Source organism: Thermobia domestica, chromosome 3 (assembly GCF_964235325.1).
Source record: "Thermobia domestica chromosome 3, izTheDome1.hap1.1, whole genome shotgun sequence".
Classification (NCBI taxonomy): Eukaryota; Metazoa; Arthropoda; class Insecta; order Zygentoma; family Lepismatidae; genus Thermobia; species Thermobia domestica.
The window spans coordinates 344,453,954-344,473,807 of NC_137456.1; the positions used below are offsets into that span (position 1 = coordinate 344,453,954).

Below are 19,854 nucleotides of genomic sequence, written 5' to 3' on the forward strand. Positions count from 1 at the left end.
AAAAATTTGGGTGGTCCATTAAAAAACTGACAAAATATAAACGTAAGCAATACGTTGTACCACGTGTTTGGTTTTTGACTCGATTGATCCCCTTTTGATGAAGTCCTATTACTTTATGTCGTTATATGGTCATGTATAGGGGTCCATTCCCTATCATAAAACAGGAACATTAGTGCACCCCTTGAAAAATTTGGAAGGGGTACCTTGGCCCACCCATTAAATTTTGGAAATTGTTTAATGTAAGCATTTGGTATTATAGCATAGGACATCAGTATATATCACTATAACTTTGGGTGATCCATCACGTTCCCATTCATGGGTAAAGAACTACCAAAAATCAAATTTCGGAGGTTATTGACCCATTTTCTTTCATTTGATTAGGTTTTATTACCTTATATGATTATATATTCATGTATTAAGGTCTATTTTCTTTCTTAAGATGTAGACACATTGTTGCATCCGTTGAAAAATTTGGAGTAGTACATTGGCCCCCACCTTATATTTTGAAAATTGCCAAAAGTAAACATTTAATATAATACTATAGAACCCTAATATGTATTAGCATAAATTTGGGTGGTCCATTTTTGTTCCCTTTTATGGATAATGTTAAAAATTCAAATTTCGGAGGTTATTGACCTCCTTTGATGCGGTTTTATTACCTCATATGAACAAATGAATATGTTCAGAGGTCTGTTTTCTTTTATAAGGCATGAGAACATCGATGCTTACATCTTAAAAATTTGGTAGAGGTAGATTGGCCCACCCGTAAAGTTAGGAAATTGCCCAATTTGATATAGTGATATAGGTTCTTAATATATACCATTATAAATCTCGTTCCGTTTCATGGGTAAAAATTACCAGAAATTAATATGACCACGTGTTCGATTATTGACTCAATTTATTCCCTTTGATAAGGATTTAGCACGTTATATGGGTATGTACGGTGGTTTATTACCTTTATATTTTTATGTTCCCTTTTAAATTTTGTCGGGGTACAAAGAACCATTCCTTAAATTTGGGAATTATCAAATAACAAAATTCCGTAAACATTTTCTAGGACCCTTTGAAAAAAGTTGGTGTCCCTCTTATGGCCAAATATTCAAATTTCGAAGGTAATTGACCTATTTTATCTTCTTTGATACGGCTTTATCGTTGAATGAGTACAGGATTTATTACTTTTTCATAAGACACAGGTGTATTTTTGTACTAATCTTAAATTATAGGAGCGGTACATTTCTTATTGTCATATCAATAATTGGTAGCTGTTCTTAAAATTGGGTGGTACCCCATTCTTTGGGTAAATCATTGTCAAATAGTATTATCACGTGGTCAGTTATTAACCTATGATGGGATTAGGAGTGCAGGACATTGGTACATTGAAACTTTGTAGGATAATTTGAGAACTGTCAAATGAAATTACGTCATTAGTTTTGATTATTCCCGCCTATGGACCAAATATAAACGTAAGCAATACGGTGTACCACGTGATTGACCTTGATGAGGTAGTGTACACGGATTCAATTCCTTTGTTGTGGTACTTAAGTTTGAGTACACACTTCGAAAAAGCGGTTCTGCTAAGGTAAATAATTGACTGATATTATTGACCTTATTAAACATATAATGATATTGTTAATTTTAAGACAGATATATCGAGAGAGGTACGTAGGACCATTCTTTGAATTTGGGAATTATGATAAACAGAATTTTATGCATAAGCTGCGAAATTTCAGACAATACTTTGAACTTTAGTCACAGCTCATAGTCTAAGATAATTGGTGGTGAGACATTTGTTCTTGAACTTTAGAAATCTCATAGTTAACCTTATTGAATCTTATAACTCATAGTATAAAGGCAATACATGCTACAACACTAAAATTTAGTCACAAGGTGATGTAATCTGACACTGGCCAAGTTATTGTTAATGCGATTTGGTTGGATGATCACTATCTTTCACGCAATCTGATTGGTTGATGATTTTCAAATCTTTGCTGCATCCAGTTTTAAGTTTTGTTTAACATTTATCAATTACTGTTTAAAAATATTGGTTTGAACATTTTCGTTCATTTTGCACTCGGATAAATATGATCTAAACCGTTTGTTATTCGAATAGTTAAAAATCGGATGAAGTTTGACGGTTAACCGTCGAACGTAAAATTACTTGTTTGAATTTTTTTTTGAAATTTTTTATGAAAATTTTTCGTTTCAAAATTTTTGTTTGGAATATTTTTAATTTTTTTCGTTTCAAAATTTTTTGTTTGAAAATTTTGTTTGGAAATTTTTTCAGATTGTTTCAAATTTTTTTGAAAAATTTTTTGTTTATAATTTTTTCGTTTCCAAATTTTTACTTTGAAAAATTTTTGTTCCAATTTTGTTTGAACTTTTTGGCTCAAAAAAGTTTGGTTAGAAAATTGTTCGATAATTTTTTTTAAAAAATCATTTTAGTTTCAAAATTTTCTGGTTCTGAAATTTTTTGTTTGAAACTTTAGTTCGAAATTTTTTTTGTTTTCGTTCGAAATTTTTTCCCTTTGTAGTTCTAAATTTTTATTTGAAATTTTTGCTCAAAATTATTTGACAGTTTTTTCTAACTAAAAAAATTTCTTTCAAATATTTTTGTTTGAAAAAAATTTGTTTTAATTTTGATTAAAATATTTTAGTTTGCAAAATTTGTTTCAAACTTTTTGATTTCAAAAATTTTGATTTTTTAGTGTGAACTTTTTGGTTCGAAGAATTTTAGTTTGAAAATTGTTCGATAAATTTTAATTTTTTTCAAGATTTTCCGGTTCTAAAAATTTTTGTTTGAAAATTTAGTCAAAGCAATTGTCAAAAAAATTTCTAAACAAAAATTTTTCAAACAGAAAATTGAAAAAAATTCAAAAAAATTTTCGATCGAAAAGAATTAAAAATTTTTTCAAACTAAATTTTGAAACAGTTTTTAAAATTTTTATGGAACAATTTTCAAACCAAAATTTTTCGAACAAAAATTCAAATTTCGAAACAAAAAATGTCAAACGAAGAAATTTCAAACAAAACTTTCAAAATGTTTCAAACAAAATACAAAATTTTCAAATAAAAAATTCAAAAAAAATTTTGAACAATTTTAAAAAAATATTTAACTATAAAATTTGATCAAAATTTTTCAGACTAAAAATTTGGAAACGAAAAAAATTCAAAAAAATACCAAATATTTTGAAACGACAAGGCTTGAAGCAAAAATTTTCTGAGCAAAATTTTCAAAAAAAGATTTTTTTAATTTCAAAAATTGTGAAATGAAAAATTTTCATAAATTTCAAACAAAACATTTTCAATCAAATAATTTTGTTTCACGTTAACCGTCAAACTTCATCCGGTTTTTAACTATTCGATTAACAAATAAACGTTTTTGATCATACTTATCAGTGAGTGCAAAATGTTGAACGAAAATGTTCAAACCTGGATTTTTAAACAGTAATCGATAAATGTTAGATAAAACTTAAAACTGAATGCAGCTAGGATTTGAAAATCATCAACCAATCAGATTGCGTGAAAGATAGTGATCAATCAATCAGATTGCACGAAAGATAATGATCATCCAACGAAATCGCATCAACAATAATATTGCCTGTGTCTTTTTACATCTTCTTGTGACTAAATTTCAATGCTGTATTGCCTTCATACAATAAGTCACAAGATTCAATAATGTTAGCTATGAGATTTCTCAAGCTCAAGAGCAAATATCCCACCACCAATGATCTTAGACTATGAGCTATGACTAAAGTTCATAGTATTGTTTCAAATTTCGCGCCTTACGTATAAATATCTGTTTGTCACAGTTCCCAAATTTAAAGAATAGTCCTACGTACCTCTCTCGATATACCTACCTTAAAATTAACAAAATCATTATATGTTCAATAATGTCCGTCAATTGCTTACCTTAGCAGAACCGTTTTTTCGAAGTGTGCATTCAAACTTAAGAAGTATCACAACAAGGAAATGAATCCCTGTACACTACCTCATTAAAGTCAATCACGTTGTACACCGTATTGCTTACGTTTATATTTGGTCCATAGGCGGGAATAATCAAAACTAATGACGTAATTTCATTTGACAGTTCTCAAATTATCCTACAGTTTCAATGTACCAATGTCCTGCACTCCTAATCCCATCATAGGTCAATAACTGTCCACGTGATAATACTAATATTTGACAATAATTTACCCAAAGAATGGGATACCACCCAATTTTAAGAACAGCTACCAATTATTGATATGACAATAAGAAATGTACCGCTTCCTAAAATTTAAGATTAGTACAAAAATACACCTGTGTCTTATGAAAAAGTAATAAATCTTGTACTCATTCAACGATAAAGCCGTATCAAAGAAGATAAAATAGGTCAATTACCTTCGAAATTTGAATATTTGGCCATAAGAGGGACACCAACTTTTTTTCAAAGGGTTTTAGAGAACGTTTACCGAATTTTGTTATTTGATAATTCCCAAATTTAAGGATTGGTTCTATGTACTCCAACAAAATTTAAAGGGAACATAAAAATATAAAGGTAATAAGCCACTGTACATACCCATATAACGTGCTAACTCCGTATCAAAAGGAATAAATTGAGTCAATAATCGAACACGTGGTCATATTAATTTCTGGTAATTTTTACCCATGAAAGGGAATGAGATTTATAATGGTATATGTTAAGAACCTATATCACTATACCAAATTGGGCAATTTCCTAACTTTAAGGGTGGGCCAATGTACCTCTACCAAATTTTAAGATGAAAGCATCGATGTTCTCATGCCTTATAAAAGAAAATAGTCACCTGAACACATTCATGTGTTCATATGAGGTAATAAAACCACATCAAAGGAGGTCAATAACCTCCGAAATTTGAATTTTTAACATTTTTTATCCATAAAAGGAAACAAAAATGGACCACGCAAATTTATACTAATACATATTAGGGTCCTATAGTACTATATTAAATGTTTACATTTGGCAATTTGCAAAATATAAGGTGGGTGTCAATGCACTCCTTCAAAATTTTCAACGGATGCACCAATGTATCTATATCTTGAGAAATAGAATAGACCCCTATACATGCCCATATAATCATATAAGGTAACAAGACCTCATGAAATGAAAGAAAATGGGTCAATAACCTCCGAAATTCGATTGTTGGTAGTTCTTTAGCCATGAAAGGGAACGTGATGGATCACCCAAACTTATAGTGATACATATTGATGTCCTATGCTATAATACCAAATGCTTATATTAAACAATTTTTAAAATTTAAGGGTCGGCCAAGGTACCTCTCCCAAATTCCTAAAGTGGTGCACAAATGTACCTATGTCTTATGACAGGAAATGGACTTTATACATGACCATATAAACATATAAGGTAATATGACCTCATCAAAGGGGATAAAATGGGCCAAAAACAAAACACGTGGTACAACGTATTGCTTACGTTTACATTTTGGGAATTTTGCACCCCTAAAAGGGAACGCGATGGACCACCCAAATTTATAATAGTCTATATTAGGGTCGTATAATATTATACCAAATATTGAAATTTTACAATTTCTAAACTTTAGGGGGTGGGCCAAGATACCCCTCCCAAAATTTTAAAGGGGTGCATCAGCATACCCATGTCCTATGAAAGGGGATGGACCCCTGTATATGCCCATATAATCATATAGGGTAATAAGACCTCATCAAAGGGGATAAATTAGGTCACAAACCCCTGAAAATTGACTTTTTGGCAATTTTTTACCCATAAAAGGGAACAAGAAAGACCCCCAATACTGATAGAGGTACGTACCATGGTCCTAGGCTATCATACTCAATTTTTAAATTTGGTAATTTCCAAAATTTAAAGGTGTGGTCCTATGTACCCTTGCCAAAATTTAGGGGGTGGGCCAAGGTACCCTTGAGAAAATTTAGAGGGGGTGGCCCTAGGTCATTGTTCCCGGGCCAAGTCGTTCACCTTTGAGAGGTGCCTCTTTCGGTCCAACTACGGGGCCTACTACTTCTGTGCATTACAGAATTTGAGACTACCGATTTTGCAGGTCCGAAGCACCTGATAGGTACTAACACATTATTACGTACGTAATAAATGAATAGAAAATACATTTTCAACATTTCTGTTCCATTTCAAAGAAGTGCCTGTAGGGGTAGCAAAGGCGGAAGCAATAGGTGCATTAAAAAATTAGGTGATTTTTTTGCGTCCCATACAAAGGTTGCATTTTTTTCAGTCTTTTAAAGTAATACGTTGAATTATAATCAAACAATGATTATTTTTCATTGATACTCTAGCACGAATGTTTATGAAAGTCTCGGAAGTCAGACATAATAAACTTATAGGCTATAAGAGATTGACAAGGGAATGATATTTATTTATTTATTTATTTATTTAACAATCACCAGATGCAGCTCAGAGGCTAATTTATACTGGATATCTAACAACAACAAGAAAAGGATTTGGGAAAGTATCGGCCAGGGCCTGTTTTAGTATTTACCATCCCGGCATTTGCGTGGTAGGACTGAGGCAAACACTGGAAAACCCTAGTCATTATGGTCGGTAGCGGGAATCGAACCCATGACCTCCCGAATGCGAAGCCATCGTTGTACCACTTGAGCCACTTAATATACGTAATGAAAAAAAGAACATATTATTTTTGAGAAGGCTACGGCGTCGAAACTTAAATTTGTTTTGTGCGTTTGTTCAGTAAATATATTATTATTTTCCCGATGTATTATTTGTTTGAACTCACACACATAGTACAATAAATTCTGTATGTCATGTAACAGTTTTTCCTTGTTTTTGTATTTTTAATTCATAATAAAAAATATTGCTTATAATGCATATGAAAGTTAAAACTTAACTGCAAATTACTATATACATGAATTGATTTTTTGGGATTCATATTGAAAATGGGTTACGAATTAAAATTGTTTGAATAATGTTTTCGAAATTCATGTTTATTTTCGAGGTTTTTTTATTATTATCTCATCCACTACTACTTAAATGAGCTTTTGTAATGTAGAGAAGGGTAACAAAACCTGCTTTATCAATTTAAAGCTGAATTTGGAAAAAAGCCCAAAATTTCCCAAGCGAAGCTGAAGAAACCGAGGCCCCCGAAAAAAAAATGTTCTTCCCCGAACTCTTGCATCTTTATTTGGGATTGGAATAAGTTAACGACTGGCAATCAATTCAAAATTCAAGCCCAATACTTTTACTTAAATGAGATATCTAACATTTAATATTAATTCCTAATGTTTTATCTTCAGTTCGTGACTTGTATTACACGAGAAGAAAGATTTGATTTTTTAAAACAATCAATTTAAATAAAAAAAAATCTGCAAAATGATTTTTTTTTAAAAAAATCGACTTTTTTCCACCCTGATTAATACCCAAAAGGATGGTAAATATTTTGGTACCGATAGTAGCCAGTGCCCAGTGGCCACCGATTACTATCCGGTATCAAAAGTTTCACCATCCTCTTAGGTATTGATCAACACCAATATCATCTCTATAACTTAGGGTTCCCGAGATATGGCTTTAAATCTCCGGAAACAGACCATTTTTTGACCATTATCTCAGGAACGGTAAGAGTGACGCAAAAAATTCCATCACTTTCTCAGATAATTTTTAGGGCTCTGTGGAACGGAAGACAAATTTGAAAAAGTCGCAAATAACAGACAGACAGACAAACATAGAAAATTCAGTAACGAACTTTTTAAGTTCGGTGAAAAGGGAACCAAGTAGAATAAAGATATCTAGGATTTTCAACTGCAGTGCCTGACTTGTGTAGGAAATAATTTCCTCACTTCAATATCACTAGAACTGTGCTTCAAACATTCTTGTCTCTCTTGTGTTTAGGCTAGCAATAACAAATGTTGAACTTCGCATTTATCTTAATTTTGTGATCTACTCTTACTGTGTATGAAGTGAACGTTCAAGTGATTGACCATAGGGATTGACACTGATTAACAACACAAGATCAACCTTCTCTGTATTCTCCTCCTTTCACCACGTAAAGTTCAATTTAGTGATGTATTATATTTAGCTCAATAAAATATACATAAATTGTCTTTTACAGCAAGCGTTGTTTAGACGTTAACCACAGTAGGCGGGGATAGATCACAGAGGTTGTGAAGTGTGATAGGTCGTAGTGGTTCATAGAGAGTTGAAATAAATAGTGTTCTTAGCGGATCGTGTACGAAATGGAGTGTGTATCACGGGTGAAGTTCTTATTGACCTATGCAGTCTTGGATACACATACTACGTAAATAATCCATATTCCTTCATGGCATATAAACTTGCGATATTTTTTTTAAAAAATATATATTGATTTAAAATTCTAAACAGTAGATATTCCATTAATTTTTAGGTTTATTGCGCACCAAATCAACTTAATAATTTAGTTGACCAAACTTGTCTAGTCGCACAGAGCCTTGTTTGAATATTCGTTACTTACTCTACATTCAAACATAAGGTTTTTTGTTTGTTTGTTAATCATTAATGTGCAATATGTTTCACATTTTTTTAAGTATTTTCTTTCTATGTGACAGTTATTAAAATGCTGCAATATTCAACAGTAACACAAAACTAACTTTGCACGTTCCAAGCGTGATGAGTAATATCTACTGTTAATTTTCTTATCTATATTTCGGTTGCAAATCTCCCTTTGTTGGTATATTTTAAGCTAATTTCTAAAGATGTTGGTTATTCACATTTTATAGATAGCAAGTCGATGGATTTATTAATAGCTAATTGAGCGTGTAGAACATGTAAATTCAAAGACAGTATTACCCTTATACTTTCCAGCTGGAACGAGTAATTACTGTTATAAGTACATAGTAAATTTCACGACTGGAACGCGTATGGTTTATTATTAAGTATTCTAACTTTAGCTCGCCATGGGACAACGAATATATATATATACTGTGGTCGAAGTGAGACGGTATGCGGTGGTATGCCATACCGCCTCTGGTTTTTCAGTGATCAAGACAATATTTAAATAGTCGGTATGTTGAACCAAAATCAATAAAACATACTACCTCTGGTTTTTCTCCACTTCGAACACTCTCACTCTCTCTCTCTCTCTCTCTCTCTCTCTCTCTCTCTCTATATATATATATATATATATATATATATATATATATATATATATATATATATAGTATGGCGCTATATTCCTTGTACAGAAGCAGAGGAGTGATTCCTGAAAGTGAAACAAACAAAAAAGTTCCAATAAACATAGGGCGAAAACCCCATCGTTTACTTGTTATAGGCTGTGAAAAACAAAAACAAAAATTAATTTTAAATGTTCCGAGCTCCAAAACTATGAGACCTACTGTAGTCGAGTCAAGACTTCACTTAAGAACTAGTATATGCACTATTCAAAAGTGCGTGTTTCAGAATCCTGAGGTGCTTCCACAACAATATTTCTAAAGGGAGTTTGATTACGGGCCTATGATATAAAGTACTCTCCAACTACCTCCATAAAAATTGTAGCATGAGTACCTTACTATTCTGAAACATGTATTTTTGAATAGAGCACATACTAGCTCCTAAGTGAAGTCTTGACCCGACTACAGTAGATCCAATAGCTTTGGAGCTATGGACCTTTAGAATTCATTTTTTCATGTTTTCGGCAGCCTATAACACGTAAACGGTGGGGTTTTCCCCCTACGTTTATTGGAACTTTTTTGTTTGTTTTACTCCCAGAAATCACTCCTCTGCTTTTCTGCAACAAATTTAGCGCCATACTGTATATATATACAGAGTGTCACAAAAAGATCAGGACGTTGGAATATCTCGAAAAATACACGTACTATGAAATACAAAACCACGTGGCAAATATATTTTTAAATTCTACTTCAGGGTGGAACAATGAATTCACCCGGGTGCACCCTAAGGGGGGCAGATGGGGGCAACTTAAAAAGCTTAAATGGCACCCACCAGTTTTTAGTGCAGATTCAAATGCTACACACAAGAACATGTAACTTTTACTGGAAACATTTTTGTGTATCCTTGACAGATGGCACTGTAATCGCAAAAAAAACTGTGCAGAAAGATCGGGACAGGAAAATATCTCGAGAAATACACGTGCGAGCATGATATAACAAAATACGTGTCAAGTATTTGTTCGATTTCAATTTGATCGATTGTGTGCAAATCAATGCTCTTCGGCGCCCCATAAGGGGGCAGAGATGGGCAGCTTGAAAGTTTAAATGGGACCTCAGGTTTTAATGGAGATTCAGATGCTACATACACAAATACATTTATGCAACATCTGCAACATATTTGTTTGTTTACTCGATAGATGACACTGTAATCGCAAAATCTCTTATCGAGCAACGCAACAGAAATGTCGGGTCAGTGGAACATCTGGAGAAATACGCATCTGGGCATGAAATTAAACAAAAATATATGGTTCTAATATGTTTGATCCCTAAAGCGTGTGTGTGCAAATGAATGGACTTGGTCAACCCCTAGAGGAGGTGGGTGGGGGGCGCACTTGGAAATATGACATGGGAACCTCCAATTGGTACCGTAGATTCAATTGCTGTACACAAAATCGACATAATCGTTGTTGGAAATGTTTTGTGTTCTTGATAGGTGACAATTTAATATCAAAAAGCTGTTTTATCGAGTAACGCATGAAATGTACTTTCGAGCAAGAGATACAAATACTGTATACCTACCGAACTTCTATTTGAATTGTTTTATTGCACTTACAGTTAGTGCAAGCTGTAATCATGTAATTATGAGCGTTGACAAATACGGAATTATGGAGCAATTTATCTCTCTGGAATTTAAATTGACCCTGATTTTGTTAAACTATCTCCACATGTGAGGACTCATTGTGCACAATTACGTTTTTAATAGTAGTTTCCCCTGCCCCCGTCTTCTGAAACATCGTGCTTCACTCTCCTAGGAAAAAGCCTTAGGGCGCCCATGACTGAATCGCAACAACTAAATATTCCTTTCAAAGTGCACAGAAATGTTGGAATTTAAGACACACGCAATATTTCAAATTAAAAGTTGTGCCCCCAAGAATGAGGCCATTAGGCTAAAATAGTTCTCCGCGAAACGGAGGTATTAAAATCAAATCAAACCATCATGATACTACCCTACTTGCCAAAAGAGCTGTTTTTATATCGAAGCAACGTTGGTCATCGACGTGCATGTCAAATAACGAAATAGAGCTGGTAATTGTGTTTGTTGTTGCTGTTTAGTTTCTTGCGGACTAGCCTCGGTATGCCTTCTTCGATTTAGTTTTGCATGGAAGGCACTGCACAACAGTTTTCATCAGTGCAAAATTGGTTATTTACCTCGTAATGGTCTATTACGGCTGAGAGACAGTAGCGAGTAGTGTGGAATAAGTGAGAATCAAAATCCTGCTAGACATCCTTATCACGAAGTCTTATTCTGAATCCAATTGTGGTTAAGTCAAATTGTGGTTATCTCGAAGTGCTGGACAGATATTAACTACTTGACGACATGGCCAATCTTTCTGAGCACGACAGAATAATTATTTTGATGATACGCGGATGGGATGATCGCCAAAGATCTATGCTGAAGTTAGGGTGCTCTTTAACCAAACATTTCACTGTTCAAACGATCTCATTTCAAAGTCGACTTTCGAGCGCACCGTGCGGCGCTCCGAGGAAACGGGAAGTATAAAGAATCTTCGAATTCCTGGGCGACCAAAGTCATCGGCTACTGCCGAAAAACAGCTTGACGTTGTATTCTCCTTATTTGAAAATCATCTTTGTACCCGTAAAGGTGCTCAACAACATGTTATCAGTCGCATGGCTGTCCACAGAACTTTGAAGGCAATCAAGTTCCACCCGTACAAAATTCATTTGATACATGAGTTAAATGAAGATGGCTTCGACCTTCGTATGGAATTTTGTGAACAGATGATGAGGTGCATTGATGACGATGCTAACTTTCTCACTAGAATTGTTTTTTCAGACAAAGCCACTTTGGAATTAACCGGTTACCTTACCTTAACCTTAACATTACTGTAGATTTTGGGCTGACAACGATCCTCATTGATCGGTTGAAGCACATGCCCAATACCCTCAAAAATTGAACGTCTGGGCGGGAGTGACGAACACTTCCATAGTTGAACCATTTTTCATTGACGGGAATTTGAATGCTGGGAAGTATGAAGACATGCTGCGGAACGTCGTACTTCAGCAATTAGAGATATTGTAGTGGATAAATTAGCCGAAACGTGGTTCCACCAAGATGGTGCGGGCCCGCACTATGATGCAAACGAGAAATTCCCCCACAGGTGAATTGGCAGAACAGGTGAAATTGAGTGGCCAGCTCGTTCTCCTGACTTGTTGCCACTTAACTATTTTCTCTGGGACATTTAAAGAATCGCGTGTACGAAAGGAAGCCTACCAACCTAGATGAGCTACGGCAAGGCATTATTGACGAAATTGCACTCATTGAACCCAATATCATTAGGGCTGCTGTAGATGGATTCTATCATCGAATAGGGAATTGTCAAATCGAAAAAAGGTGCGCAATTTGAGCACTTACTATAACAATGGTTACTGGCGAATATCGTAGGCACCAACAAGTACCCCTGCGGTGAGAGGCGAGATAATACACCGACAAAATAGAATCAGGAGGGAAAATACAGCTACTCCGGTACGTTCACGTAGCTGTAACTGTGTAGCACTACAAGTAGTTAATTTACCGCCCGTTACTATATCTGATGTACACATTAGGCCTTTCCACTTCAATATGAATGTTTAATTTTAAACTTTAGTTGTTTCTTTGATCATTTTCTTCTAAGGTGACTAGAATAAAATATTTCCGATAACAATACGGCATGTCTTTTTGTATCTTTTGATCGGAAGCGCATTTCGTGCATTACAGCGACAAAACATAGTTTTGCCACTGCAGTGTCATCTCTCAAGAACACAAGAGAACTTTTCAGATATAAGTTGTATATTTGTGTGCTTTCCATCTGAACCTGCAATCACAATTACAGCGTCCTATTTCTAAATTACCCCCTCTGTCCCACTAAGGTGTATCCAGGTGTTTTCATTTGCACACACGCATCTTACGGATCAAACAATAGACCTAAATAGTTTTGTTTAGTTTCATGCCCAGATGCGTATTTCTCGAGATATTCCACTGTCCTGACATTTCTGTTGCGTTGCTCAATACAACAGAGATTTTACGATTATAGTACCATCTATCGAGCAAAAGAAACATGTTGCAGATGAAAGTTACGTAGTTTTCCATGTAGCATCTGATCTGCACTAAAACCTGGGGTCCCACTTAAACTTTTCAAGTTGCCCCCATCTGCCCCCCTTAGGGGACACCCGAGTGAATTCATTGTTTCACTCCTTCATGGGGGCCCAGGGCCCAACTTTAAATTTTTAATTTATAACATACTGCTAGTGATATCTCGTTCGATAGATCTTCAAACGCTAAACAGAATTGTGACGAAAGATTTTTCATATCGGTTGCCGTATTCAAAACAGTCACTAAGATGTGACACCTATATCAGATTGGCGTCTAGTACCACTAATATGAAAGTGGTTAGAGATTAATGAACAGAACTAAAAGTGAAACTGGAAAATGACTTAAAGCACGTCGAATGATGTGGTAACCCCCAGGGCCGCCTTTCATGGGGGCCTAGACCCAACTTCAAAATTGTCAATGGAAAAAACATAAGTGAAGTGATATCTCTTTCGATGGATCTTTTCGATGGATCTTTAAAAGCTAAAAGGTGTTGCGGCAAAAGATTTTTCCTATTGTCATCTTATTCAAAATGGCCGCCGAAACATAGTGCCTGTATCAGATAAAACGTCCAGTACCTCTAATATAAAAAAAAATTGGAGATAAATAAACAGGCTAAAACTCATATAGGAAATCACAGAGGGTATTTATCATTCCACGCAGCGAGAATAATCCAACTGAGAAAAAGATTATTAAAGTACAAGGGACATACTGCTAAGGAGGAAATCTAGTTTTTAGAAAATTATCTTTCCGATCTCCCTCCAAGCGCAAATGAATGTGAAAATCTCAAATGAGAACCCTACGTTTACTTGCAATAGATATAGTTTATCTGAAACACTTGGGTGTACAAGTGACTGGCACTGTAATGAATCAATATTGTGCACACAACTTTTGAACAAGACCAACGTTTGTACACGTTGTTCTAAACTTGGGTTGTTCAACAAATTGGTTTCGCATTTTAGTTGATTCATTTTTGAACAAATCATTCTCTGCAATGAAAATAGAAGATACCATTTAACCAGAATTTTACCTAGTTTTCCATTAGAGTCAACTATCTGTTATAAAAACACATTTCAAATAATTTTGATGTATAGATACAATTTGCAAAAGCTAAGGTTCTCATTTGCAATTTCACCGTTTCTTCCCGTCCTGCTTCACCCACTTACGGAGGACGTTGGAACGATGATTTTCTAGGAAATAGATATCCTCCTTTGCATTATAGCACTTTTACTCTATTTATCTTCTTCTCTGTTGCAACATTTTCAAGGCCTGGAATGATAAATACCCTCTGTGATTTTCTATAGGAGTTTTATTCTGTTTATCAGTTATTATCTTGTACCGTTTTCATATTAGTGGTACTGTACGTTTTATCTGATACAGGCACCATGTCTTGGTGGCCATTTTGAAAACAGTAACCCATATGAACAACCTTTTGCCACAGCGCTGTTTAGTGTGTGAAGATCTATCGAACGAGTTATCACTTGACCCATATTTTCGTTTAAAATTTCTAACTTGGGCCTGGGCCCCCTTAAAGGTGGTCCTGGGGGGAACAGCGACATCATTGGATTTAGCCCATGGCTTTCTTGTTTGGTTCATTTATGTTCTACCATCCTCATATTAGTGCTACTGGACTTCTATCTGATACAGGTAACATCTTGGCGACCATTTTGAATATGGTTACCTATATGAAAAATCTTTTGCCACATCGCTTTTTAGTTTTAAAAGGTCTATCGAACGAGGGGTCACTCCCTTATGTTTCCATTTAAAATTTTAAAGTTGGGCCCCGGCTACCCTTGAAGAGCGGCCCTGGAGGGTCACCGCGACATCACTATTCGATTTGCCCCATGGTATTTTCTATTTGAGTTTTTAATGAGTTCATTAATGTTCAACCGTTTTCGAGATATTTCCTTGAAGACCTTAAAATGGGCCACCCTATATAGATAGATTGATAGGTAGATAGATTTCAGATTTGGATCTGCAAATATTTCTTTCAAGTTTCTCGATTTAGAGCTTCCTGCTTTAACTTCCACATTTTCTTCTATTTTTCGTATCATTGAACAGTTATGTTCTTCCTACTCCTCGCTTGTCTTTAACATTGCCTTGAATGTTGGTATGAACAAGAAAATTTTTCCACAAGATGTCTCTAATCGAATTGGTCTTCCTATAAAGGAAGGTGGCTAATCGTGGTAAATTCAGAATGTTCTGATATATTCAATTAGTTGTTATTTTATTCAAGGCAGAAGACATTTAGGATTCGAGAAATCAAGCTTTTTTTGCAAATTTGAATATGAGACTGCCACATTACGCAAAAGCACAGGAAATTGTTCTGCACCCTGAATGAGTAATGTGTATTTCTCTGAATCTGAGTTTTAATATTAAACTTACTATTGAAGAATGATTGGTCTTTAAATATAACGATAAAACGTTTTGTAAATAACACTACACCGATTTTTCTCCATTAATCTAGCTTTCTTCTCGTTCATTTCATTCTCTTTAACTCTTTGCCAAATATTTTAACTTAATCAAGTCTTCTATCTTCTTCTTCTCATATTAATACTAGTAGTATTAGTAGTGGTAGTGTTACATCGATATTTCTGATGATACTGATTTTGCTTTTTATCAGGTACTCATATTTCACATTTGTTACGAGATCCATTTCTTTACAAACCACAAGACAAATCTTTCAATTTTCATGTGCTAAACCTATCAGGACCAGTGCTAGAAAGAAACTTCTCACGCCGAAAGTATAAAAATTCTTACTTAGTCACAAGTAAGCGGACAAACCAAGGAAAGAAAGAACTTTGTCGTATTCTTGAGGCACGAAAATTAATGCAAACACGTGGTGGCTTTTGTTATCTAAATCTGCAAAAATAAATAAAATAAAAATAAATTACTATAAGATGTATGACAGTGCGTTTGTGGCATTGGATGCGGAAGTTTTTGATCCGTACAGTAAAAAGGAAAACAATTTGAAAACATCTCTGAATAAGATGCACTGCCTTCTCCTTATTTTGACCAAAATGTACGTCGCAAGGACCAAACCAACCTTAAAATCTTGCCTTATGTGTGCAAATAAGAAATATGAATAAAAGAAATGAATTGGAAATATTTGGAAATAGAACAAGGGTAAAAGTTAGCTAAGTGGGTATGAATCTAGTTTTAATGAAAATTTATTTCAGAAAGTATATTAGTAGCTTTTGTGTTAATCAGCGCAGAAGTTGCTAGTAATTATTACAGCAACAAGAAAGAGAAAATAATCGGAAGTGTCTGTGAATAAGCCACGGCGTCTTTCTCCCTAAATTTGTTAAAAATTTATATTTATCTTTTCATACTTCCCACTAAATATAATATTCATGGACAGATCCTCTCCTTACAAGATTGTTATCACTTAGGAAGCGAACAAGGCGTTAGTCTTCCTGGATCCCTATCTCCGTGTAGGCCCGTCTTATCCATAGTCCCCCAAAGGAGCGTGCTGTGTCCACTTTTGTTCTTGTTGTATATTCACGATCATTTTTTCGTCTCCTTCATCAAAGATACTGCCTTTAGCTGATGACTGTAAAATCTTTAATTTATCTCTGCAAAAGATGATTCTGTATTGCAGGCTGATGTAGACATGCTACATATCTCCTATACTAACTGGAATTTACTCCAACAAATGTTCTACCCTTTCTATCTTTTAAAAAGCGAATCTACTTCTTCAGACTTACAATGTCGACAAAATGTGTATAAAACGTATCTTGTCTCAAGAAGATCATGAAAATCTCTTCGATGAGATTCTCTCCATTACCGATAAAATCTCTTCGATCTCATCCAAAGCTATGAAGTTACTTTTTCTACTTTTTAGATTTCGTAGAATACAGTCTCCCTACTCTTCCATTGTTTTATAAGTATGTTGTTTAGCGAATCATTGAGTATAATTTACTTGTATGGAATATGACCTTACCTACTAATCTCTCACGCATTGACTGGGTCTTAAAGTTCTTTATAGACATAGTTCTAATTAAAATTCACAAATTACGTTACTTCTCAAGATAGGAAATAATGCCTCTAATGGATTTATGTACCCCAGAGAAACGTTGCCGTGCTGCAGACTTTACTTATATAAAATTAACAGTAGTAATATTGATTGTGAATTTCTATTATCACAGACTAACTTTCGAGTTCCTTCCCGGCGAGTTCCCTCTCTTGATTTGCTAACGAGACACCTCAGTTACCAATTTTAAAGGGCTTCTTGTTTTGCAGGCTAGCGCATGTGTACAATACATTGCTAACAGCATTTTATATTTTTACTTCTGGACGAAACTTTGGAACAAAGTTAGAGATAATTGTAAATTTAAAGGTGTGCATTTTTATTTGTATTTTGTGTTTTGTTTTCGTTTTTATCTTCATTTGTATTTTTTCAATTTCAGTCAATTGGCTTAGTTATGTATAAAATTCTGCGGATAAATAAATATATAGACAACATGAATGCTGAAACATCGCATGTTTCCGCAATGGCGAGATACCATTAGTAAGGGAAAGAAATAGAAATTTCAAAATTTGTTTTGTATTTTTTTTATTTTATTTGATTTTCACTTAAGTAACACTATATATATATATATATATATATATATATATATATATATATATATATATATACTATGAGAGCTTCAATTTACCATCGTATCTGAGTCGCTGAATGTAACTGTACCGAAATCGATCTCGGACGAAATAGATATGTCAATTTATTGGTCACATCTGATGTGAAGTAGGTAGTTTCCTTGTATATATTAATTTCTTTGAGCCAGGAAAAGAAAAATAATTTTAATTTCATTACCTGTGCAGATGTTATATGTATTTTAAGCTTCTATTCGTCGTGCATCATACAAAGATAGCTGGGTAAGATATGAAATTCCTTAGACTAGCATTATATCAAAAGAGACGTCTTGCCAACGAGTAAAATAATAAGGCACAGCATTGACTAAATTGAACCAGCAGGTCCATATTCTTATTTGGGTCCCTAATGAACTGAAAATGTGGATCTATGAATATGGGAAGTTCTTTTGTGCTACCAGAAGATAGGAACATGTGTTTGCAGCACACTTCTGGCTGTTTTACGTAGACATGGCAAAATTGTACATGGAAACCTCTCAGACTTCGGATTCGAATAATCATAAGGTGAATTTCTTATTTTCCTAAATTTATATTAATGTTTAACGGTGAAGAATATTTTCTATTTTCTTCACTGTTCAATATTTGCATCTAAAATTACACATTATAAATTACTATCACAATTTCAAATGGTGACAGGGCTGTAGCAAATATTTAACTCTTTTCATGCTTCATTGTTACTTTCACGAACGTATGCATAACAAGTTCTTTAACTGTATTTGCTTGTGGACAGGAAAGGCACACTTGGTTACGATGGTGCCACTTCTGCAACAAAACATACAAAAAAAAGAATGCATAATTTAAATTTTTGAATTTCACAGATCGGCCAGTAAATACACCGGGGGTAAACTAATGTGCATTGTCCTCCGGTTCAGAATCTCAGCAGGTTTTCGATCTTAGTTGTTATTGGAATGAAATGTTCACCTGTTTCACGACGCATCTTTGCAAAGAAAACAAAACTTGAACTCAGATTATATCAATGAAATATATACCATTTTAAGGTGTTTGTAAAGGCGGGTAAAGAAAATATATTTAATTTTACTTTAAGTGTAAACCCCTTTTCTAGTTTCTTCTTTATAGGGTTTGTAAATATTAAGTATTCATCACAATATTGCGTATATGGTATGTATTTCTACTCTCTTTAGCGTGTACTTCAAATTGTTCTATCATGTACGAAACTTAAAATTTCGTAGATTTTCTTAATAACAAGTGCACACAAAGTTTTGTCCCGTACAATTGGAACTGTTGTAACTTGTGAATGGAACATGTAATGTAAATGTGAATAAGGTACGAAGAGAATCTTGTTGTTTGACATATTTTTCCCAAGAATTAGAATACTCCACTTAAGTTTAAAAAATGCCCGAGGAATGGGAAAATAGTGTTATTTAGAAGAGAAATTATAAAAATACTTTGCTTGCCTGAAAAGATTTCTCAAACCGTATGCCTCAACAGCTTCTGCAGTTCCACATGTTAAAATATTAAAGAAGCCTATAAGAATTTGCGTTAAAACTGAATAATATATCTTGACACCGGCATGAAAATATTTTTTTTCTACACTAGCAAAATTTCTATTACTAAACGATATCAGATAATTTGTGATGAATGTCTGTAAATTATATATTGATTTTATGTCATATGCTAATTTTATATATTAGAAAGACGAAGTTGATCGCATTTATTCTGTAAAGTGTAGGGCAGTTCCCCACTGCTTTTTAGTAAATATTTTATATACCAAATTTTACCCCCCTGATGTAATTCACTCGTGACATACCCTATATTTGGCTTAGAATTTAATCCCATTCCGTAGTCATATTGTCCTTATTCCAATGAAATTAACGTGATAAAAAAAATAGCTGGTTAACAATGTTCAACACATTGTAGAATTTAATTTCAAATTATTCACCCGTTTCCTGTACTGATAACTGACAAACATGATG

At 34.1% G+C, this 19,854-nt stretch overlaps 1 protein-coding gene across 3 annotated transcripts in view; it reads left to right on the top strand.

Annotated features, from left to right (window-relative positions):
* The window catches only part of LOC145681277 (uncharacterized), a 39,485-nt gene that overhangs the window by 12,685 nt on the left and 6,946 nt on the right, over window positions 1–19,854 (top strand). The window lies entirely within an intron of this gene.